This window comes from Gorilla gorilla, chromosome 4 (assembly GCF_029281585.2).
Source record: "Gorilla gorilla gorilla isolate KB3781 chromosome 4, NHGRI_mGorGor1-v2.1_pri, whole genome shotgun sequence".
Taxonomy (NCBI): domain Eukaryota; kingdom Metazoa; phylum Chordata; class Mammalia; order Primates; family Hominidae; genus Gorilla; species Gorilla gorilla.
In genome coordinates this window covers 150,260,250-150,286,858 of record NC_073228.2, presented here as the reverse complement: position 1 = coordinate 150,286,858, position 26,609 = coordinate 150,260,250, and positions in this window count along the sequence as shown.

The window sequence follows — 26,609 nt, the reverse complement described above, 5'->3', positions numbered from 1 at the left end:
TGTGTAACAACACAAGAAACAGTGCATAATATACCATTAAATGGAGAAAGAAGCTTCCCAAAGTTTTCATATTATGATCTCATTTATATATAAATTTTATATAATAAAATATGTGTGTGTCCAGCCTGGCCAATATGGTGAATCCCTGTGTCTACTAAAATTAGCCAGGTGTGGTGACACACACCTGTAATCCCAGCTACTCGGGAGGCTGAGCCACAAGAATCGATTGAACCCGGGATGGGGAGGTTGCAGTGAGCCAAGATTGCACCACTGCACTCCAGCCTGGGTGATAGAGTGAGACTCTGTCTCAAAAAAAAAAAAAAATAGTGTGTGTGTGTGTGTGTATGTGTGTTAGTATTTTTTAAAGTCTAGAAAAATAAACAACAAACTGGTTACATGGTAATTTACTCAAGTACTTGTAGGGAGAACTTATTTCTATTTTATATGTGTGGGTTGTATATATAAGTAGTGTTGGATTATTTTTACTGTACTCAGGACAGCCCTAGATCTGGTAAGGAGGAACCCCTACCTCAGACCTCATGTTTAGAAAAGACACATGAAAAGACAAATGTATTAAAGAATATATGAAATCAGGTGACCATTGCAGATACCCTAAACAATCACTTTGGTGACTAACACCATTCAGGTCATGGAAAATGCTCCTCGGTCCTGGAAACACAAGCTGACCACCCAAATGTTGTGAAGAATCACAGGTTGTGCTGCTGCCAGCATCACAAAAGGACACTGCTGAGGAATGTGTGTGCAAGGAGAATTTAAGTTGTGGAAGCATTTAGGTAAAAGACAAATTAATATACTTGTCAAATCTTTCTTCTCAGGTGACATGAATGCTATAGATTCTTAGAAAATAACACAGCATATCCCGGGGTAACAAGCATCCATTTTCTTGCTTTCCTCAAGTTCCAGTTTGTGGGTGTGTAAGTACTCACAAATTACTGCAGTGTTTGCAGCAGTTACACATAGCAGCTAAAGAATCTTTTGCAATTTAAAAAATACTTTTAATTTTTTATACATTGTCTAGACATAGCATGCTTGAAGCATGAATCATTGAATATAAAAATTGCGGATAACTTAATGTTTATGAAAATATGTAATGAGTAAACTAAATTTAAAACTAAGTAAAAATTAAGCTTCATTTGAAATTTTTATTTAAATATTAGTATTCACTAATTACCATTTGTATTTTACCCTTAAACTTCAATCAATAATTTTGGATATTTTAGCAGAAAAAAAATAATTTTTTGACAAAATAGGAAACGTTTTTAATTTTTTAGTATTTTAGCATTTACTTTAATTACATTTTTGATGAAATATATTCGAATTTGGAACACTTTGAATATGATTACATTTTATCTTAATTCTTTTTTTTTTTAAATTATACTTTAAGTTTTAGGGCACATGTGCACAACGTGCAGGTTTGTTACCTATGTATACATGTGCCATGTTGGTGTGCTGCACCCATTAACTCATCATTTAACATTAGGTATATCTCCTAATGCTATCCCTCCCCCCTCCCCCCACCCCACAACAGACCCCAGTGTGTGATGTTCCCCTTCCTGTGTCCATGTGTTCTCATTGTTCAATTCCCACCTACGAGTGAGAACATGCGGTGTTTGGTTTTTTGTCCTTGTGATAGTTTGCTGAGAATGATGGTTTCCAGCTTCATCCATGTCCCTACAAAGGACATGAACTCATCATTTTTTATGGCTGCTTATCTTAATTCTTTAGCTCACCAAGAATGAGAACAAGTTAAGATTGTGCTAGACCTATAAAATATGAAAGTGAAGCTCAGAAAAATAAGGATGGAAAAGAAAAACAAACATATTCACCAAGGTGGTCAGCTGTAATTTGTTTAAATTGCGAACTCCTGAGCATGGCCCACATACAATTCATAAACAAACATTACAAATTCCCTGTTCAGTGAAGATTTAGTTACTGAGCAAAACAATGAAAATAAGAAAAGTATTCTGAGTAAATCCACAACTTGAATAGATCAGATCAAACACCTGTAACTTCATGTTCTTTACATGAAGTTTCTTTCATGATTAAAATAAGACAATGAAAAAGATATTTTTATATCAAACTCACAACTCAAAAGAAACGAGTGCAAGTGGGTCTGCCCATTAGATGATAAAGAAATTACGGGGAAATTGGCAAATTTGACAAGAAAGATTAAAAACTTTTTGCTTCTTTACTGTTTATTGGAAGGTGATCCTAGAAAAGTTTGTCACAGCTTTCTGAAATCTGAGAACATTTCCAGAAAAATGTAAGTTGATTTAAATTATTGGTTATAAATTTTTCCTTGAATAAACTTGGCAGAAAAGTTAATATTCTGTATTATTGTAAATTTTTTTCCCAATGGAGAAACTGTAGAAACTTTTTTAATATTCTAAGTCAAAAGACAAAATATTTTGTTACTATTATTATATATTTCAGTCTGTCTTCACAGTCAGCTTTGTCCAGTGAAAGAATCTGTGACTGGAAATACTTAGGTTCTCAATTAAAAGAATACAAAATGTTATTTGACCCGACCCCAAAAAATGCACACGCAAATACTAGAATGGAAAAAAAAAAAGCCTGAAACAACACAAATGATTAACAGTATTCAACAAATAAACAAGCAAATACAAATACACAATATTGCTGTGATATTCTTAAGAAAACAGTATTAGATGTGCCATACTTAGGCAAGCTTGTGTGGAACAGCAACAGTGCGATATTCATAGAAAACAATGGAAATGTTCTAGTCTAGTAGAAAAAATAACTTTCAAATGTGATGCCAAAATAGCCAAGCATATAACATAGATAAAAATGAATTTTAGGCCCGGCGCGGTGGCTCAGGCCTGTAATCCCAGCACTTTGGGAGGCCATGGCGAGCGGAAGACCTGAGGTCAGGAGTTCGAGACCAGCCTGGCCAACATGGCAAAACCCCGTCTCCACTGAAAATACAAAAAAATTAGCTAGGCGTGGTGGCATGCACCTGTAGTCCCAGCTACTAGGGAGGCTGAGGCAAGAGGATTGCTTGAACCTGGGAGACAGAGGTTGCCGTGAGCCGAGACTGAGCCACTGCACTCCAACCTGGGCAACAGAGCGAGACCCTGTCTCAAAAAAAAAAAAAAATTGAATTTTAAAAGATCAAATTTCTTTAAATGGAGAATTCAAAATACTATTAAATGTGGTAAAAGATATTAGAGATACAATTTTTAAATTAATAGTAACTAATTTAAGTAAATTATGTTAGGACAAAATCATATTGAGCAACTAATATTTATCTTCTGATGTACCATCATCTGATGATGGTGGGCAGGCCACACTTGCATCTGATAGTTCATCAGATGATAAAAATTGAAGTCAAAATTGTGTATGTTATTGATTTTATACCTATTGTAAAAAGTAGAATTGAAAATACAATTTTGAATTTTAGACATTGATTTAAAAGAATAATGATGGCAAGCTAATGATAATGGCAGTTGGTAAGGAACAAGCATTTATTATGAGGCGTGTGTGATACATAGTTTGAATTTCTTATTAAGGGACATGTTCTCAGCTGTGTCAAATGGGTGATTGCATCTTCGGAACAATTAAACAATTACATAGGATATTTTCTGTATCTGTCCAAAGATGAAACAACTTGAAAAAGCTGTTATATGTTTGTCACTAAAACACTTTTGGACACACAAAGGGAATGCTGACTAAAAGCTATTAAACAACAAAATTTTATTTACACCAGGTAAGAAGATGCACTGGAAGAGTATGAGAAATAAAAGATAATCCTTAAATAAAAAGAATCATGGCCGGGTACGGTGGCTCACACCTGTAATCCCAGCACTTTGGGAGGCCGAGGCGGGCGGATCACGAGGTCAGGAGTTTGAGACCAGCCTGGCCAGTATGGTGACACCCCGTCACTACTAAAAATACAAAAATTAGCCGGGTGTGGTGGTGGGCGCCTGTAGTTCCAGCTACTCGGAAGCCTGAAGCAGGCGACTCGCTTGAACCTGGGAGGCAGAGGTTGCAGTGAGCCGAGATCGTGCCACTGTACTCCAGCCTGGGTGACACGGCAAGACTCCATCTCAAAAAGAAAAAAAAAAAAAAAAGAATCATGATCTTTTTTTAGAATTTTAATTTTAGGTTTAAGCATAAATGTGAAGGTTTGTTACATAGATAAATGTGTCACAGGGGTTGGTTGTACATATTACTACATCACCCAGATATTAAGCTCAGTACCCAAAAGTTATCTTTTCTGCCCCTTCCCCTCCCCACACCCCCCACCCTCAAGTAGACCCCAGTGCCTGTTGTTTCCTTCTTTGTGTTCATGAGTTCTCATCATTTAGTTCCCACTTATAAGTGAGAACATGTGGTATTTGGTTTTCTGTTCCTGCATTACTTTGCTAAGGAAGGAATCATGATCTTCGGCAGAAAATTATTTTTGAATCTGCACTATCTATGGTTATTTGGTAGAAACTGTTGTTTTTAATGATGTTAGCAAAAGCTTGCAGAAATTCTAAAAACTGGAACCAAATAATGAGTTTGGCTGTTTTGCCTTTTTACGATTAAATTTTTTTATATAGAGAAAATAGTTACTCTAAATTGAAATAAACTGCATGTAAAATATGTAACAAATGTGACATTTCTATAAAATATGAGAAAATCAGAACAAGTAAACAAAAATGTTTGCATCACTATAAAAGAGAATATGCACATACAAATAATCCCCAAACTAATATCTGTTGAGATCACTTTAGGTTTATTAAAAATAAAAAAAAACTTACCAAAATATTTTGTGGATCTGGATATTGTTTTTAGAGAAGGTAAAAATTGCAATGTAAGTGATAGATTTATATTATGAAATTAAAATTTTTTGTAGTATTTTCTATCGTAACAATAATTTAAGACCCCATGATAGTATTTGAACTTTATATGTAAAATCCATTGCCAATTTCTGAGTGTAAATGTTACCATAACTTTGGCAATTTCAGTTGCTATTGACTTAACAGCAAGTTTTCTCCATGATGAAATTGATTTAAAAATAAGAATACAATGGCTAAGAAAGGGTGTCGAATTTGGCATTACTATCTTTGAGCATAAATTATGTAAAAATCCTGATTGGAAGAACATAACTGTAATTTTGCTAAAATGAAGACAAGAAAAAATAATTTTTATATAGCAAATATATAGTCATGTATGAATTATGTATGCCTTTGTTATTACGCATCCAAACATCAGCCAAGCAGCAGAACTGCCAGTTATGTGCAGAAAATTAAAGATCAGTCAACTTTAAAATTTGCTGATATTCAGTCGTATGAAAAATAGTTCTCAACTTTGTTTCGAAAGTAGAAGGATACACCACATTTTTTTTTTTTAACAGTCTGTTGGCTTGTTTGTTAACAAAAAAGTTAACAAACTCTAGGCCCACAAATTTAGGGGTAGGTCTGACCGAGCATATGTTAATTTTATAATTAGTGCTAGTAAGAACTGCTGTTTAGTTAATGTTTATTATATGTTGGGCACTGAGCAAAGTACTTCTTATACAGTAGCTCACAGCACCTGTATGAGTTAATTTCTCATACTGAGCTAAGGAAACTGAGGCATAGAAGGGTTAAGTTACTTGCACAAACATTGTCAAAGCAGAATCAAGTGGACATTTACTGTATCTACTCGGAAATGGGACTGCTTGTTAAAGGCTGACAGATCACTAGGAAATGTTCTTTATAAATGCAATGCCTCTGCTGGATAATATCTGTCCCTCTACCCCAATTCATGCAGCCTGAAACTCCACCATTATGCATTGATTCCTCTTGGCTTTAAAGCCTTTTCAGTCTCCAAAAGAAACCAGTGGAAATGCAAATGCCCCCAGGGGATATAAGACAACAGCATATTAAGCCAGTATTACTTCTCCTGTATTTTCCACCAAAGTAACCCATCAAACCAAGAGTGAATTCTTAACCCCCAGGAGTCTGAGGACTCAGCCCAAAAGATTTTGATCAATTTCTTTTAAGTCTTCTGCTGTCTATTTAAAATCATGCCTATATGCTTTTCCATACTACATATATTTTTAACATAAAAATGTTAGCTCTTCAAATAAAAACGATGCTTCACAATAGACTCCATGTTCATCTTGGAGTTCAAGGACTCCATGGCGTACACACTCCTGGTTTGTGAAGCAGAGCCTTAAACTACTGTCAGTGGCTACCACTGTGGAGTTTCCTTAACCCTCAGCTGAGAGCAAGGCCCAGCAGAAAATGGGGAAGAGAATAAAGGCCTCAAGAAGTGGCAATAATGACGAGAGGGGAGGAACTAGAAGTGACAAGGCGCCTGGGTTACCTGCTTCCCAATTTGGTAGAGGACCTGTCCTGTTGGTCTTTTATTTTACTCAACTTTCTTAGTCATTTCAAAGTCTACCTTTGACTGTTTTAAAGGGAGGTAAACTGTCTGTCATTAGAAATGTGCAAGCAGACTAGACAGCTGCTTGCTTTGACGGCTATGGGTCGGGAACAGGGACAGCGGGCTTCAATCAATGAATAGAGGAAACTTTCAAATTTGATGCCCTATAGTCCTGAAATTTTGTTACTCTTCTGAAGCATGAGTTTCAAGAAAAATGTACTCAATTCAATAAATATTTATTCAGCACTTTTATAAGTGCCAGATGCCGGGCAGTGGTGGAGAGGACAGTCTTCCCAAAACTCATAGTTTGCTGGGGAGAGACATGAACAAGCAGGTAGTTCGAGTACAGCTTACAGGCTCTCACAGAAGTACAGAAGTTATGGAAGCTCAGTGGAGGGGCACCAGGGTTGGATCTTGGTAGCCTTCTAGGAAGAGGTGATATTTAAATCAAGATTTGAAAAATGAGTAGGAGTTTACTCAGGTCCTCCTGAAAACCACTGTAGCTAGCTTCAGGATTAATTTCAGCTGGTTTCACCAGAGCCCTTCTCTGCCCTGCTACATGTTGTTCATTCATTCTACTTGTCAATTTAGGATATTTAGGGACAAAAGGCTGACTTTTAATTATCAATTGTAGTCTTTGAAGATGCAGAGAGGACAAGTGGCCCATCCCCATTGTACAAAACTACACAAGCTACGGGGACCAGACTCCAGGTTTTTGGCATTAAAGTTACCAGGCAGATCCTAAACTCACTTAAGATATTCGCAGCTGTTTAACCAAAGGGAAGACAGGAGGGTGATTCATGATGCGTTTGCCTCCTGGGCTGTGAACACAAAGGAAAGAAAATGTTGTTAAGGGAAGAAACAGGCTCCTCCTTGCAGTAGTATGTTTTTTGGTCGTCATGCGGTAGACAGCGGGGCCAATAATACAGCCTGCAAAATTTCCAGCTGAAAAAAAACAAACCCTTTGAAGTGGCTAATGAATACACTCTTTTTAACTTACTCCGATCTCATTGCTGAGAGCTGTGCAGTTGCTCCTGGGCAGAAGTTTCACTAATGTAGGGATGTTGACTGGCCACTGCATCAAATATTTATCAAGTCACAGATGGGAATCTACAAAGAGTTTGCAGAGAGGTTTCGTGTCTCCCTTCGGTTCTAGGGGAAGCACGTCAGCACTGCAAAATGCAAGTCCACAAATACACACTTTTAAGCTTATGCATAGGGTTGCTGACCCATTTTAAACAGGTTAAATAGGGCCAATTTAAAGGGAATCTCTTTTTTTCTTAAAGTAAAAGTAGCATGTTTTCATTGTAGACATAAAAAAAGACTTACACAAAAGAGGGAAATGGAACTCACTTATAATTTTACCACCCAGACCTATTGTGTATTATGCCTCTTTTATTTTATTTTTTATTTTTTGCTGTTTATAAAAGACTCAGTTTTTTAAACTTTTAAGTTCAGGGGTACAAGTGAAGGTTTATTACATAGGTAAACTTGTGTCATAGAGGTTTGTTGTACAGATTATTCCATCACCCAGATAATAAACCTAGTATCCATTACTTATTTTTCCTGATCATCTCCCTCCTCCCATCCTCCATCCAACATCTTTTAAATAAAAATGAAATCATATCCAATATTCTGTATGTATTTTATTCTTTTGCTTTTTTATACTTGTCTCATTTAACAATACGTTCTTACCATTTTGCATAATATTGAGTATTTTTCTACAATATATTTTCATATATTTACACAGTATTCCAGTGTATCAATGTGCTATGACTTACCTGGCCAACCCCTTGCCATTCGATATCTGTGTCTAGCTTTTCTATGCAGTAAATGATTATTTTAATGGAGATCCTTATAACCAAATAATTATTTGTGCCCAACTATGATATTTTCTCTGACAAATTAGTGAAAAACGAATTGCTAGGTCAAAGAGTTAGCCTGATATACCAGTTTACATTTCCATCATCAGAGAATAAGAGGAGTGGGGCTGGCATTCTTAATGGGCTGTCAGTTTGCTCATTTCAACTAAGATGGTCCAAGGTCACTGAGAGATAGATATTGGTCTAGGAGGTTGGGGGTTGGTTGGTTTATATGCTTGTTTGTTTTTGTAACAGCCTCCTTGAAACTTGAACGTTTTTCCTCTTTAATTTAACAGCTATCTTATTTCTCTGGTCTCCCATCTTTATTTAGTTACACTGGAGAGAAAAGAAGGATCTCTTCAATGGTAAACAGCAGTGCCTGAGTTCAATAAGGATTTATGGCTTGCTGTTTTGCATTGCTAGTAACCACAGTTATAAGGCTGGGCCTATCAATATCTTTTTCCTCTAGCAATAGAAGGCAAGCTGTTTCCTGCAATTGAAGTCTCCTAGAACAGAAGTTCACAGATAGAAAAAAATAGGGAGGAGGGGGGTTTGGTAGGATAAGGTCACTAGCTATTTGTTTTTCCAAGTAAAGCTATTGGAACAATCACAATCAGCAATGGCCATCTATTATCATAAACCAATTACTAAAGAACGGGCATTATAACACACTTGCACTCATACAAAAATAAATGAATAATAAGAAAGTTTCAGAATAAAATACCTTCTTACCTAAGAAAGAATAGTTGGCCTTCTTGCACTGACATATACACGGTCCTTATTTTTTCTTCTCACAAATGATTTGAAAATATCACTTTGGATTGGCATCAGTCTCTGGGCCTTGGCCTGAAAACCACCATCTTAGAGGATTGTGACCATGTCTTTTATTTGGAGCAGGGCCTAAACCAGTCCTTTTTCCTCCCTAGACAGGAAAGGAGAGGAATCTGCATTTTCCCTTCCAGGAGCCTCTTCCTACTTGCTTGGTCTATGAGGTGTTCCCAGATTGCAGTAATTTGGGTACCGTTTTCATGATTTGCACATACCCACAAGCTACTTATTATTTATTTAGTATTTGTTTTCAATCAACACTGTTTTAACTTCAAAAATACATTTATTTCAAAGGGAAACTTAATATCTCTACCATAAATGGAAAACCAATATCGCTTGTCATAAATAAAGCAAAACAATGATATTAGATTCTAGCTTCTCAGTTGTGCCTGCCAACAGTTCTGAGCCAGAGTCCTGTGCTTTCTTGATTTCTAAGGAGAGAAAGAGAGACAGGGTAGCAAGTGAAAAGTGTTAAAGATATATTAGCACAAATATGAGACTTTGCCCTTGACAGAGCTGAAATGATTGAGGGAGATATGAAATAGAGATACATTTCTCACTAATTGAGGTCACTATTTTGATGCTCTGTGAGCCACTGGCAGGGGTCCCACAATTGAAAATACTAATAAAGTGGAAAAAGAACTGGACTTGGTTTTAAGCCCTGCTTGGCCACTGCTGTTAGTAAATCTTTGGGCAAGTCACTTCACTTCTTAAAGCCTCAGCTTCTCCAGGGGTAAAATGAGATGATAATAATCTATATCTAACAAGAATTGTGAAGAATAAATGAGAATACTTAAAGCATCTTGTAATCTCTAAAATGTCATACAAGTCATGAAAAAATCATCCTCATTTGTGGAGCATTTTTATTTATGAGCATGAGATCTTTTCTCCAAAGGCCCAGAATATACTGACAGGCCCAACAATCACTATAGCCTAAAACAAGTAGATGAACTAAAGCCTTTAAAAATGAATTACTGGATCCCGTATCATTTGGAATAGGTCCTTGAGAATTATAGTTATTAGGCCGGGTGCAGTGGCTTACTCCTGTAATCCCAACACTTTGGGAGGCCAAGGTGGGAGGACAGCTTGAGTCCAGGAGTTGGAGACCAGCCTGGGCAACATAGCAAGACCCAGTCTCCACAAAAAATTTAAAAATCAGTTGGATGTGGTGGTGTGCGCCTGTGGTCTCAGCTATTCAGAAGGCTGAGGCAGGAGGATCACTTGAACCTTGGAGGTTGAGGTTGCAGTGAACTATGTTCATGCCACTGCACTCTAGCTGGGGCAACAGAAAAAAAATATAGATAGATAGGTAGGTAGATAGATAGAGATACATATATGTATAATTATTTGATCGATGGCTCTAATTAGCAGGAACCAGGTCTGGCTTGTTCACTTCTATGTTCCTTGCACCTACTTCAGTGTCTAGCACATGGGAGATTTTTTTTTTATTATTATACTTTAAGTTTTAGGGTACATGTGCACAATGTGCAGGTTAGTTACATATGTATACATGTGCCATTCTGGTGCGCTGCACCCACTAACTCGTCATCTAGCATTAGGTATATCTCCCAATGCTATCCCTCCCCCCTCCCCCCACCCCACAACAGTCCCCAGAGTGTGATATTCCCCTTCCTGTGTCCATGTGTTCTCATTGTTCAATTCCCACCTATGAGTGAGAATATGCGGTGTTTGGTTTTTTGTTCTTGCGATAGTTTACTGAGAATGATGGCTTCCAATTTCATCCATGTCCCTACAAAGGACATGAACTCATCATTTTTTATGGCTGCATGGTATTCCATGGTGTATATGTGCCACATTTTCTTAATCCAGTCTATCATTGTTGGACATTTGGGTTGGTTCCAAGTCTTTGCTATTGTGAATAATGCCGCAATAAACATACGTGTGCATGTGTCTTTATAGCAGCATGATTTATAGTCCTTTGAGTATATACCCAGTAATGGGATGGCTGGGTCAAAAGGTATTTCTAGTTCTAGATCCCTGAGGAATCGCCACACTGACTTCCACAATGGTTGAACTAGTTTACAGTCCCACCAACAGTGTAAAAGTGTTCCTATTTCTCCACATCCTCTCCAGCACCTGTTGTTTCCTGACTTTTTAATGATTGCCATTCTAACTGGTGTGAGATGATATCTCATAGTGGTTTTGATTTGCATTTCTCTGATGGCCAGTGATGATGACATTTTTTCATGTGTTTTTTGGCTGCATAAATGTCTTCTTTTGAGAAGTGTCTGTTCATGTCCTTCGCCCACTTTTTGATGGGGTTGTTTGTTTTTTTCTTGTAAATTTGTTTGAGTTCATTGTAGATTCTGGATATTAGCCCTTTGTCAGATGAGTAGGTTGCGAAAATTTTCTCCCATGTTGTAGGTTGCCTGTTCACTCTGATGGTAGTTTCTTTTGCTGTGCAGAAGCTCTTTAGTTTAATTAGATCCCATTTGTCAATTTTGTCTTTTGTTGCCATTGCTTTTGGTGTTTTGGACATGAAGTACTTGCCCATGCCTATGTCCTGAATGGTAATGCCTAGGTTTTCTTCTAGGGTTTTTATGGTTTTAGGTCTAACGTTTAAATCTTTAATCCATCTTGAATTGATTTTTGTATAAGGTGTAAGGAAGGGATCCAGTTTCAGCTTTCTACATATGGCTAGCCAGTTTTCCCAGCACCATTTATTAAATAGGGAATCCTTTCCCCATTGCTTGTTTTTCTCAGGTTTGTCAAAGATCAGATAGTTGTAGGTATGCGGCGTTATTTCTGAGGGCTCTGTTCTGTTCCATTGATCTATATCTCTGTTTTGGTACCAGTACCATGCTGTTTTGGTTACTGTAGCCTTGTAGTATAGTTTGAAGTCAGGTAGTGTGATGCCTCCAGCTTTGTTCTTTTGGCTTAGGATTGACTTGGCGATGTGGGCTCTTTTTTGGTTCCATATGAACTTTAAAGTAGTTTTTTCCAATTCTGTGAAGAAAGTCATTGGTAGCTTGATGGGGATGGCATTGAATCTGTAAATGACCTTGGGCAGTATGGCCATTTTCACGATATTGTTTCTTCCTACCCATGAGCATGGAATGTTCTTCCATTTGTTTGTATCCTCTTTTATTTCCTTGAGCAGTGGTTTGTAGTTCTCCTTGAAGAGGTCCTTCACATCCCTTGTAAGTTGGATTCCTAGGTATTTTATTCTCTTTGAAGCAATTGTGAATGGGAGTTCACTCATGATTTGGCTCTCTGTTTGTCTGTTGTTGGTGTATAAGAATGCTTGTGATTTTTGTACATTGATTTTGTATCCTGAGACTTTGCTGAAGTTGCTTATCAGCTTAAGGAGATTTTGGGCTGAGACAATGGGGTTTTCTAGATAAACAATCATGTCATCTGCAAACAGGGACAATTTGACTTCCTCTTTTCCTAATCGAATACCCTTTATTTCCTTCTCCTGCCTAATTGCCCTGGCCAGAACTTCCAACACTATGTTGAATAGGAGCGGTGAGAGAGGGCATCCCTGTCTTGTGCCAGTTTTCAAAGGGAATGCTTCCAGTTTTTGCCCATTCAGTATGATATTGGCTGTGGGTTTGTCATAGATAGCTCTTATTATTTTGAAATACGTCCCATCAATACCTAATTTATTGAGAGTTTTTAGCATGAAGGGTTGTTGAATTTTGTCAAAGGCTTTTTCTGCATCTATTGAGATAATCATGTGGTTTTTGTCTTTGGCTCTGTTTATATGCTGGATTACATTTATTGATTTGTGTATATTGAACCAGCCTTGCATCCCAGGGATGAAGCCCACTTGATCATGGTGGATAAGCTTTTTGATGTGCTGCTGGATTCGGTTTGCCAGTATTTTATTGAGGATTTTTGCATCAATGTTCATCAAGGATATTGGTCTAAAATTCTCTTTTTTGTTGTGTCTCTGCCCGGCTTTGGTATCAGAATGATGCTGGCCTCATAAAATGAGTTAGGGAGGAGTCCCTCTTTTTCTATTGATTGGAATAGTTTCAGAAGGAATGGTACCAGTTCCTCCTTGTACCTCTGGTAGAATTCGGCTGTGAATCCATCTGGTCCTGGACTCTTTTTGGTTGGTAAACTATTGATTATTGCCACAATTTCAGCTCCTGTTATTGGTCTATTCAGAGATTCAACTTCTTCCTGGTTTAGTCTTGGGAGAGTGTATGTGTCGAGGAATGTATCCATTTCTTCTAGATTTTCTAGTTTATTTGCGTAGAGGTGTTTGTAGTATTCTCTGATGGTAGTTTGTATTTCTGTGGGATCGGTGGTGATATCCCCTTTATCATTTTTTATTGTGTCTATTTGATTCTTCTCTCTTTTTTTCTTTATTAGTCTTGCTAGCAGTCTATCAATTTTGTTGATCCTTTCAAAAAACCAGCTCCTGGATTCATTGATTTTTTGAAGGGTTTTTTGTGTCTCTATTTCCTTCAGTTCTGCTCTGATTTTAGTTATTTCTTGCCTTCTGCTAGCTTTTGAATGTGTTTGCTCTTGCTTTTCTAGTTCTTTTAATTGTGATGTTAGGGTGTCAATTTTGGATCTTTCCTGCTTTCTCTTGTGGGCATTTAGTGCTATAAATTTCCCTCTACACACTGCTTTGAATGCATCCCAGAGATTCTGGTATGTTGTGTCTTTGTTCTCATTGGTTTCAAAGAACATCTTTATTTCTGCCTTCATTTCATTATGTACCCAGTAGTCATTCGGGAGATTTTTAATAAATGGTGAATGATGCACTCCTAAAAAAATGTTGAATGAAAAAATGAATGAGTGAATGAACTAGTGAATGGCTAAATGAATGAGATTGCTTCTTTATACTAATATTAGACCTTGGTCTTTGTAATAGATATCCGTTGTTTTTTGCCACCCAGCACTGTATTAATCATATTTTTTATTTTCTGTGTTTTATGATGCTTCAACATCTTGGGGTCTGGTGGACCTGGAGAGGGACTGCCCATGCCGGGGGTAGCTAATTCCTAGAGATAGCAAACTTGCCTTGGAGCACCCCTGTGATACGCAAACCAACCAATCCCCACCCACCTCCTTTTATTAGGCTCTTGCAGTCCAGGACACTATCCCTGTGCCCTAAATCACCCAAGGGCCAGGTACTAGGCAACAAGGGACTATCCTTTCACCCAGAGGCCACCCAAATGATTCAAACCATGCAATCCTAATTCTGCCCAACTGCTTACACTACCTTGCCCATTCTTTCTCTTAAAAACCAAGGCTAAAGGTTTCACATGAGCTCTCCCCTCACTCCCACCTCCTGCCCAACCCTGGTGCTTCCCCGTGTGGTCCTGCATGACGTGGCATGCAACATGGTCCCTCCTCTTGGGAACTATGAATAACAAAACTCTTGACAATGGCAATTGCCCCCTGATCTGCTGGCCCCACACCATAACAGAGTAAAAACAAAATCCCTAGTACATTTTAAAATAAGTACTAACCTTGAGGGCTCACCCCAATCTATTCTCAATTTATTATTAAAGGGGAGTGGCTCTCACCTCCATTTAATGGAAAAGTATACAACTCAGTCAACACATGACATCGTGATTGTCTCAGAAATTGACACATGACCACACTAAAGTTGCAGTGAGTCTTTTTCTGGGACAAAATCTCATGTGTTTTTTTTTTCCCTGTTAGATTGTAAATTGGGAAGATGTTAGGTCTACAGCTATGCAGTAATTTTGCTAGCTAGAGGCAAAAAGCCTGTTTGAAATGGAGCCAACCAGTAAAAGCAATGCCAAGAGACAGAGGGAGAGAAATCAAGTTCTGATAGCATCATTTGAGTCAACACTACTCCTGGACTTTTCAGTTATCTGTGTTGAAGCCCATTTATATTGCGTTTATTGTACTTACAAGTAAAAGAATCCTGGCCAGGCACGGTGACTCACACCTGTAATCCCAGCACTTTTGGAGGCCTAGGTGGGTGGATCACAAGGTCAGGAGTTCAAGACCAGCCTGGCCAACATGGTGAAACCCTGTCTCTTCTAAAAAATACAAAAATTAGCCGGGTGCGGTGGCGGGCACCTGTAATCCCAGCTACTTGGGAGGCTGAAGCAGGAGAATCTCTTGAACCCAGGAGGCGGAGGTTGCAGTGAGCTGAGATCATGCCACTGCACTCTAGCCTGGGTGACAGTGCAAGACTCTGTGGCAAAAGAAAAAAAGAAAAAAAAAGAATCCTAACTTACGGGGTCTTCTTTTTCTCTTTTCATAATGCCCAAAGCCACACCTGGAGATATTCAAAACTGCGCTTTGAACTAAGTCAGTTCCATACTTAGTGTATGCCAGGCACTGGGCAGGATCCTAGGGATGCAGCATCTAATAAGACCCTTAAGGAGCTGCAGTTTGTATGGGAAAATAGCCATGCAAACAAGGGGAGAGTGCAATAAGAGCATAGAGACCCAAGCAAAGGCAGTGGAGTTAGCAAAGGAGTAGTCAGATCTGCCTGGAGGTCCCCCTCCTCTTCAGTCCTATCTTTGTCCCAGCCTTGTCTGAGGAGGTTCCAATGAGTGTGTCTCCCAGTTCAAGGAGGATCAACCAAAACATTTAGTGAGTGCTGCCTGTGCCAGTAGGCCCATGCTCATTTCATTCTTTCAACTCCTTTACAGGGAGCTAGAAGAATGACCCCCACATTCCTCTATTCAGAGGCTTAGCAGGGACAAACAACCCTACCCAGCTCAGTGGTAGAACCTGAACTCAAATGAAGGCTGTATGACTCCAGAGCCCATGCACTGCACTGCTATGCCACTCCCCAGTGTTTGCTGAGCGCTCACCATGTGCCAGACTCCAATTCCAGATCCCGCTCCAAAATTATAAAAGAGAAAGTAGAATTCCAGAACTATGTATGTATGTATGTATGTATGTATGTATTTAGAGACGGAGTTTCGCTCTTCTTGCCCAGGCTTGAGTGCAATGGCGTGATCTCGGCTCAGTGCAACCTCCACCTCCCAGGTTCTAAGCGATTCTCTTGTCTTCAGACTCCCAAGTAGCTGGGATTACAGGTGCCTGCCAACATGCCCAGCTAATTTTTGTATTTTTAGTAGAAACGGGGTTTTGCCATGTTGGCCAGGCTGGTCTCGAAGTCCTGACTTCGGGTGATCCACCCGCCTCGGCCTCCGAAAGTGCTGGGATTGCCGACATGAGCCACCGTGCCCAGCAGCGTTCCTTTAAAAAAAAAAAAAAGGTTTTTTTCAGATGGTTCTTACTCTGCTGCCCAGCAGGAGTGCAGTGGCACAATCATGGCTTGCTGCAGCTTGAACTACTGGGCTCAAATAATCCTTCCCAGTAACTGGAACTACAGGTGTGCACCACCGTGGCCCAGCTAATTTTTAAAATTTTGTGTAGAGACAGGGTCTATCACTGTTGCCCAGGATGGCCAAAATCATTCCTTATTGTACAACAGAATTTGCTATTGGATTCTCTCACACTATCTTCCCCTGTGTGTGGAAAACAATAGGCAACTTAGAAGAATCTTCTTTGACACACAAATTATTTTGAAGACCACACCTAGTAAGCACAAGGTAGGGCACCTGTGTATGGGCACGCCCTTGCTCAGGACCCCAAACTATTATCTGAGACGTCTTCCCCTGGCGATCCTGAGAGATGGAGCAGCCAGATGCAGCATTAAGTGGAGAAGAACCTCCTGAGCCCCAAGATCAGGATTGCCTGCGGTTGAATGGGGCTAGGCAAGATCTCTGACTGACACCAGTCAGCGAATTGTGCCTTTGCTTCCAGCAGAGCATGTGGGGCTTCTGAGCATTTCAATGTGCCTGATGGGGGCACCAGAGGCAGCCTGAGCCCCAGGCATACTGGCCACCTTGGCAGATTTCCTTTTTAAGCTTCATGTTGGCTTGTCAACCTCATCATCCCAAACCCATTAAACAAACAATTTATTAGACTGGCAGCCCCTCTGGATGCTGCAACTTTTGTTTAAGGGACTGTTGGCTTTTCCATTTTCAACTATACTGTAATTATTTTCTTTCCAGAGGAAAAAGGGTGCATCTTTCAGCTTGGGTAAGAAGTGTATTACTATATGGATGTGGACATGTAGTTCATATGCTGGCTATGAATATTCATAGACTCTCTTAGACATATCACATCAAATCTGTGTGAGGGAATAAGTATTTCACTTCAAAATCAAAGCTGAGTAGGATGCTTTTAAATCAGCATTAGGTTTTTATTATAAATGAATATACTTATATTAAATTTGGATTTGAATTAGATGTAATTCACACAATACATAATTACATAACTTGCTTTCTTCCCTTAATGGTATTTCTTGAAGACCTTTTTATGATCATTTAATTTTCATCTTTTGAAATAGATGTGAATAGACACAGTGGATTTTGTGACACATTACTGCTTCCTTTATTTCGAAATTACTACTTTAGGTTTCTTGACAACTGAGAATGGTCTTTTTTGGGGGGGAGGGGGGCACTTTTTCAATGATTGGTCAGGAAAATTGGGATTTCACTGCTCTGTTTTAGTTCCTGGAACTCAGTTTTTATTCCTGTAGAATTCTGTTTTTAGTGTTCATTTGTCATAAGAAATATACAAGGCTTAACCATAAGAGCAACTGCCATTTGGCAGTGCTTACTCTGTGCTATGGACATCAGAGCTTGTTCGAGACTCACCACAAACCTAGAAGGCAGATACTATTTTTCCCCTCACTTTATAGATGAGGAAACTGAAATTCAGAAAGATCAAGAAATCTTTGAAAGGCCGAGGCAGGCAGATCACCTGAGGTCAGGGGTTCGAGACCAACCTGGCCAATGTGGTGAAACCCCCATCTCTACTAAAAATACAAAAATTAGCTGGGCATGGTGGCACACACCTGTAATCCCAGCTACTTGGGAGGGTGAGGCATAAGAATTGCTTGAACCCAGGAGGCGGAGGTTGCAGTGAGCTGAGATGATCATGCCATTACACTCCAGCCTGGGTGACAGAGTGAGACTCTGTCCCCCCCTCCAAAAAAAAAAAAAAAACTTACCCAAGAAACCTTGCTAGTGAGAAAAGGAATTGGGTTATAAATTTGAGTCCAAAGTCATGCATTTAATCTTGGCTGAAATATTCCTTAATTCCACCGACATCTACTGAGCCCCTCGAGGTGCTGCCAGGTGCTGCTCCCCACAGTGGGAGTACCATGGGGAACGAGACAGACCAAGCTCCCAGCTCTCACGGAGCTTATCACTTACCCTGCATCCCTATCAAACCTGAACTGCAAACCTGGACTTTCACCCACAGATGTGGTAGGAGGGCCACATCTTGGATATAACTGGATTCCCCGACTGGTTTAAAACCAGTGCTGAGCATTTCTGAGTTGAGGGCTGGGATTTATTTCAATGCCTAGTGTGGTGACTGAATCACTGTAAGTCCGTTAAAGGTATTTGGAGTTGTTGTTTGACAGTTAAGCCTTCAAAAAAGAAAGGGGGAAAAGTTGCTTCCGATGAAAACACTTTCTTTAAATAGCCCTTTAATGGCATTTCAGCTTTGGTTTTCCTCTTGATCTGCATTTGCTCTTCTTCTCCCTGCACTTGCAAGTGCCTGACATAATACAGGATGGTTCAGAAGGGACTGTCATCTCACAGACTGCCTCGTACACATTTCCATCCTTCCCTGCGGTAGTCAAGGACCAGGGCCAGACTCCCTCAGCCCTGGCCCCTCCCATTCTGGAGGCTGTCACCTTCTAGACTGGCTTCCCACTCCTCCGCGTCCCCAAAATAAAACAACAGGGGAGATAAGAGGGTTGCTACCATCTCAGGCCTTGCCGTCATTTTACAGCACTGCCTCTTGATCAGCAAAGGGGGGAGATGAAAAAGACCCATCAGCCCCGCCCGCGCTTTCCTGTCTTTGTCAGAGCCGCTTCTTTAGCCTCCAAAGCATTTGGAGCTTTCTCACAGCAGGAAACTAAAATGCTTTTTTCCCAGACATGATAGCTTAGGTCCTCCCCAAGCAGTGGGACCTGTCTGTCTTCCATTGGAATCTTTCGTCTTCACTTACATTCCCTTCTTTTGGAGCTTCTTCAATAATTGATGGCATTCTAAGTGGCACATCCATGGCATCTGCACAGTAGAATCAGGGTGGGAAGGATGGGGCAAAGTAAGGCGACATGGTTGTGGTCCCTGTCCTAGCTTCAGCTCTGTTCTCTTCTTTTCTGGATGCCCTCCTCCATCTCCCATGCCCAGCACACTGTCCATGAAAGGGGCTTGTCTTAGGTTCTCTAGACTCAGAGGCTGAGATGGAATTCTTGTGCAAATGATTAATTGAGGGAAAGCCCTGAGAAGAAACCTATAGTGAGGGGGTGGGGATGAGGAGAGAAGCAGTATGGGGCAGAAGGGGCTGGGCAAAGATGGGGTTTAGGAATAGTCTAGCCTAGACCCGGTCCCACTGGGAGGTCTGCAGCATCCGCTGCATCTCAGAGGTTGTCCTGCCCAGCTAAAGGGGCTGAGCTGTTACACTCTCCCATCTGTCAACCAAATGCCATGCACTGCCCCAGGGTAGGGTAAAATGTCCCAGGCACCATCCACCAAGAGGCTCTTTGTAACCAAGGATAGTGCTTTCAATAAATGAACAAGCATGTGAGCCGCTAGCAGCCAACATCTGGGGCATGGGTGCTCTGTGCTGGAATGATTAAGCAGTTCCATTCATGCTAGTGACATCCCTTAATGAGCCCCCCTACCTCCCTCCCTCCCTCTCTTCCCCTCTTCTTTCCTTCAACAGATATTTATTAGTAAACCAATCCTCTTGGAGTTTAGAGTCTAAGTAAGGGGATAGGCAGTGAACACGTAAATGAATGAGCACAAAATAATTCCAAATTGTGACCATTGTGAAGGAAATACAGTACCACAGGGGAGGATAACAGATGATGTGAAAAGAGATTTATTTTAGGTCATCAAGGAAGGCTTCTCTGAGCAGGTGACTTTCAAGCTAGGACCTGAAGTGAAGAGAGAGGAAAATTCAGTGGTGAGAATCTAGGGTGAAGAGGATTCCAGGGAGGACAGGCAGCAAATTCAGGTCCTAGGAAAGAGGTTTGTATGTTCTGAGGACTGATGCAAGATCAGAGATGAGTTGAGGGCATTTGGCTGGGCCCAGATAATGCTAAGCCTTATAGGCTGTGGGAAGATGCTTAGATTTAATTCATCTGTCACTGGAAACCTTAGAAGACTTTTAAGCAGGGCAGTGATGTCAGCTGGATGTTATACAGTTGGATTGAAATTTTACTCAACCACATTCATATGTGCAAAAAAAAAATGTGGTTTCTTGACTTCCTCACATGGATCCAGTCTTAGGCATTTCCTAACTTAAACAGAAACTTGACTTTTCAAGATTCATATCTCAGTCTCTTCTGGTCTAAACAGTCACCTTTCCAGAACATGCCAGGATTTCATCTATTTCCTCCCCAAGATGGCCCCTGGGATATGCGGAGCTTACACACAAGTCCTCGTGGTGGCCAGGGGAGGGCCTTAGACCTACGTGTAGGTCCGTGTGGGGGTCTCAGAGTCCCGTCTAGCCTCTGCCCTTGCCCTCCTGAAGCAGGATATTTCCCTGACCCCTTCGCAGATGGGAACTAGAGTGTGGGCACTGGAACTAGCCAGCTGCTTCGGCACTGACAGGGGTGAACTCCATACTTGAACTGCTGTGTTCAACCCCTCATGGGAGGGCACACACAGGTGAGCAGGTGCAGGAGCCTGGGTGAGCACTTATGGGGGCTGGCCAGAGTGAACTTTGTGTGGGGCCCTGCAGCAGTGTCTAGGGGGCTGCCTGTGAACCCTGAAGACCCAGAGGGAGTGTTACAGTCAGTGGTCTTTTAGCTTTGCTGTCTGTAGATGGCTTAAGTGTTAACAGCTCAGTGGAGGATCAGTGTGACAGCCTTTTGCACTGTACTCATGGCACTCAAGTTCTTGTCCGGTGTCCAGGAGGAATGAGATCACACAAATGAACTGAAGATGGTAAATGCAGGGGATTTTATTGCCCATGAAAGTGGCTCTCAGTGGGATGCGGAGTTGAAAAGGGGACGGAGCAAGAAAGTCATCTTCCCCTGAAGTCAGGCCGGACTCCTCTCCAAAGCTAAACCATCAAGCTATCCGTCTGAAATCAGACCACTTCTCTCCAACATCCAACCATAGTCTCTGCTTCTCCTCCCTCTGCTTCTGGCTGATCCTGGGGTTTTTATGGGCACAGGATTGGAGGTAGGGTGAGCCATTATTGATTTTGGGAAAGGCAACATTCTACCAGGAAAACAAGCATGCAAGTTCTCCCTTGGGCTGCAATTCCAAGCTTGGGATGGCGCCATTTCCAGGAACTCACCCTTTTCTGCCCCAAATTTCCCTGCCTCCTGTCCCTATCACTCTTTCATTGCTTCTCTACTGCAGAAAGCTGTAGCTATTGAGCCTGCCTGTTTTAGCCCTGGTAGTGTTCCACAACCTCCAGCACCCCAGCCCCATGAACTTGCCCCAACGTTGCTCTTGCCAGTACTGCAAAGCTCTCTGCAGTCTGCCCTTGGCTGTCATTCAACCCTTGACTTGAGGGTCAGCCTTGCAACCCACAGCCTTCCATGATCAGTAAGTTTTCCAAATAGCTCCACTATATCCCTCTGAGCACATGGGAACTTCTGGACACTTTCCGTGCTGTAAGGGAGCCAAGGGTAGACGTTTTGTGATTTAACTCTACCTACTCTTGCCATGCCACCACTTTTATGCTGATGTGGCTGTTCCACATTTATCTGGATGGCACACTGCAAGGCAATCTCCTTTCACAGTCCAAATCAGAAGATTGACTAATCTACCTAACAGGGGAGATGGGGCACATATGCTTCACCATCTATGTCCCCTAATTCTAACCCCAGTCCCCTGGAGTGAAACAAGTTGATTTCCCTATTCTTCAGCCTCTGGTATGGACTCCCTGCATCACTTTTTCCCTCCTCCAGAAGTAACATCGCCGTTCACTCTTCACAGAGGCTACAGGGGCAGATTGGCTGTTTGAGACCCTCCTTTATGGGGTAAAGAATGATACACTGGTTTAATATTTTAAAATTATTATTCCTGTTATAAATAATATAAAAATATCACTCCTATTGCAATGCAAAAATGGAAGGGGATAGAAGCAAAGATACCAGTTGGAAGCTGGTTTGCAGTTCTCCAGGGAAAAGGTGTTAGCAGTTTGCACTGGAGCTGCAGTGGAGCTAGAGAGAAGTGACCAGACTCGATACGTATTTCGGGAGTAGATCCGACCAACAGTGTATTTAACAGGGCTTCATTGAGTGCACACTCTGAGCAAGGCCCTGGAAAGACACAAAGATGACGGCATGTTCCCTGTACTAAAAATGCTTACAAAATGATAGGTAAGAAAAGACATATAAACAATTAACATCGTACTAAGTTAGCTCTAGCTAGAATTATGTATAAAGGAGATAAGAAGTGGGAATCACCAAGGATAGACTTCCTAGGTCCAGTAATAGTTAGTGGATTTCAATACCACCATCCTTGTAACACTTGTGTGACCATGGGTAAGTTACTTAACCTCTCTAAGCCTCAATTTCCTCAAGCAAAAAAAAAAAAAAGATGCAATAATAAAGTCCACTTTATAGGGTAGCATGACGACTCAATGAGATGATATATAAACCACTTAAAGTATGCACTGGCTCATAACATATTTTTTATCTATCATCAAACAACTTAATTAAGCACTGATATTAGCCATGTGCCCTTACTTTACTTCCCTATAATGTACTTCTCCCTGACTGTGTACTTTTTTACATCCACAGGAGAGACTTCAGACCATGCAGTCTTCCATGACAAAGATAATGTCAATCAGTGGCTAGTATCCATCCAGCACTGCCTGGCTAACGCTTGTACAAAGGCTAAGAGCTGACCCATGTCATTATGAAGTCCCGGATCTGGTTGGAAATGAGGCTTTATGTGTATGAATAAGAAACAACATAAAAGATAATTCAACTTAGTGATGCATTCAACAAATAATTCTTGAAGGTATACAGGGTGATAGTGGGCTTATTCAGTCCACCCGGCTGCCCTCCTGGAGAGACGTTATCAACCCATTTCACAGATGAAGAAACAGACTGAAAGGGTAAAGTAATGTACTCAAGACCACACAGCTAATAAGTAGTGGATATTGGTGTGACTCCAAAGCTCACATTTTTATGTAAGTGTTATCAGCCAGTCAATAGCTACTTATTGACTGTCACCTGTGTACCAAGGTAATGTACTGAGCTCAGGGTACTCAATTAGAGCTGATCAGACTTTGTGAGATAGACATGAAGAGGAGAGAAAAATCACATATGTGTTGTGACTGGAAGGAGCACTGGGCATTAAAGGGGGCACAGACCAGATTGTGTGATTCTGAAACAGCGGACACAGCATGGCTCAGAAGCAAGGCTTTGGAGGCGGGAAAACCTGAGTTTAATTCTAGCTTTACTTACTAGTTGTGTCCTACTGGCAAGTTTATTTTCCTCTCTATGCCTCAGTTTCTTCGTCTAGAAAATTGGAGAAAATAGCTACTTCTTAGGGTAACTGAGAGCATTAAATGAGATGGTGTATGTGAAGTGCTTTGTCAGTGCCCAACATAGTCATTGCTCAAAAACTGTAGCTGAGCAGGGCACAGTGGCTCATGCCTGTAATCCCAACAGTTTGGGAAGCTGAGGCAGAATCATCACTTGAGCCCTGGGGTTTGAGACCAGCCTGGGCAACATATGGAGACCCCCATCTCTAGAAAACATTTTAAAAATTAGCTGGCTGTGGTGCACACACCTGTAGACCCAGCTACTGAGGAGGCTGAGGTGGGAGAATCGCTTGAGCCTGAGAGGTTGAGGCTGCAGTGAGCTGTGATTGCACCACTGCACTCCAGCCTGGGTGACAGAGTGAGACCCTGTCTCAAAAAAACAAAAACAAAAAACCACCAAAAAACGTAGCTGCTATTGTGACAGCAGATAAAATTAGGTATAAAAGACAGTGAGCAACACAGGTTTACATTTCAGTGTGTTTTGGCACAACCCAGCCCCCTGAAAACTTGTATAAGTTGAATGAACATGTCTCATAAATGTACAGTTTAATTCTTGCCTCCTCTATCCATTTAAATTTGCTCTGTGGAGACAGTTTGGCTTCTGGATGACAATTTAGACAGGCCTTATGTTCACCTCCCTGCCCCCACTTAGGCCTGGATTTGGGGAATGGGTTGTGCTAGGCTTCTTTAAGTACTTCTAATTCCCCACCCCCATCCCTGACTCCTCAGGGTAAGGGAGCAGTAGAGTTCTCCCAGTAGTAGTGCTAAGTGCTCCCTAGAGAGGGCAGAAGCATGAAGCTGACTGTTTCTCTTCAGGGGCTTTCATGGGTTCTTGGGAGGCCCCCATCAATGCAGATTGCTCGCTTCAGTTTCCTTGACACGAATGAATGCATTCCTATTCTGGCTGATTGCTCGTGGCTCCACCCATAGCCCCCGGGCATCTTGGATTCCACTTCCAGCTTCTGTCTATCAAGGTCCCGTTGCCTCTTCAGGTGGTCCTCTTGGGTAGCATCTAAGATGGCTCCATACTGGCTTTCTTTTGTGCTTGGTCCATATTTGGTCATGGGAAACACTCATGCATTCTTTGCTCCATCAAACTCCAGGAGAGGAATTATTTTCCAAGTCGCGGCCAGCTGGTCAGGGGCCAGAGGCCACTCTAGCCAACCTCATTTCCCATCCTTAAATTTCTCAGACACAACTCACACCTGTCCACCGTATACCACAAACAGCAAAGGACTCGTTTTAAGCTCTTTGAGAGATCTGCTTAAAGTCATTTTCCTTAGGCTTGAGATAAAGTGCAGCTGCCACCCCTCTCCTTGGGGTGAAGAAATCTTCAAAAACCCTCTGAGTGCCAACTCCTGGCTCTTTTACACCCTTGAGATGGGTGGGGGATTTCTCAGTACCTACTTTGAAAATGTTTGTATTTTGTTCCAGCACCTCCCTTTAGGAGGCACCTCTGCCAAATTTTCTCTTTTAATGTCTTATTACACTTAGAACTCAGAGAATGAGCTAATGACTCATCCTCCCTGGTGGTGGATGGGAAGGCGCCCTTAAACAGCCATTATGAGACCTTGATTCTTGTCCTAACCTCAGCCCAGTTTCTCCAGGTGACCTTGGGGCAGCCCTTTCATTGCTGTGGGTCTCTGCTTCTCCTCTCAGTGAAATGGAAATCAAATCTCTGTTCCCGCCCTCTCTCCAGGGAGGTATTGTGAGGAATAATAAGGCAATGCCTATAAAGTGCTTTAAGTACTTCGGGGAAAGACGTTGGCTAAATACCAAATGATAATAATAACACCGTCATCATCATTCACATTATTATTCATGGGTTGAGAGGAGAAAACGGTTGCTGATGGTGTCTTTGCTCTGTGGGAAGGAGGACTTCAGGCCCCAGGATGTTCTATCAATAAGTCAAAGCCAATAAATACCGAGCAATGGAAGTGGAAGTTATCTAGCCATAAAGGCTGAATGTACATGCCCATTTGTATTTGAAATGACAACAACCGATCCTATTTCTCGTTTTTTATTTTTATAGCTAGTGCTCAGAGCAGCTAGAAATGAGGGGAAATTGCATTTCTTTTCAGGAGGATGGGGGAGCAAAGGGCTCTTTTATATATATATAAGATTTTACTACCTACCACTCTCTTCTTAGAATGCTTTTTTTTCTCTACTCCTCCCAAATCCTCACCTCTATTATCCATTCCACGTATTTCTGAGTCAAAGTTCTAATCAGCAGACAGGTTGTCAGTGGTAGAAGATGAGCAGAGAGGATCAAAAGTGAGCCATAGGGAGAACCAGACTCAGAGCTTAGAGAAGAGAAGGAAGATGCTCCCTCTCCTAAACCTCTGATCCAAACTCATTTGTTCATCAAAAAAGAGAGTCACAATGCTTCAAGCACTGTGCTAGGCACCAGAGCTAGGCTGGTGAACAAGAAACAGACCCTGCCAGAATTTCAGCCCCTTAAAATCCTGCAAAATCAACTTTGGTGGCCAGGTAAGATGGCACCATTCAGTGAACAGCAAGGCCTTTATCTGGCAATGTCACTCTCGGGGTGATAATGTAGTATTACCTTGAGATGCATCAGCCCATTGAGTCCCAAGTTTACATTTCTGGTTCTAGAGAAAAGTTTTTTCATCACCACCCGAATGAGCAGTTTATGGTCAGGAATCCACAAGATCGTTCCCCAATGCATACACATCTTAAAGCATGTGGCAGTAAAAGCTGTAGACTTCAAGAAGACAAGGTTTCCATTCAAATGCACTGCTTTCCTCTTAAATTTCTCTGACACCCAGTTTATTTATCTGCAAGTTGAGACTAAAAAGAGTGGCTCCATATACTTTCCAGACATGCTGTGGGTGTGAAAGGAAATGATGAAAGCAAGGGTAGCTGTGAAGTTCTACTCAGATGGAAGTTGGGAGCTGTGGCAGAACTGCTGCTCACGTTGTGCCAGGTACCTTTTTGGATGAACAAGCCCCTGGAACTGTATCTGGAGATTTAAGC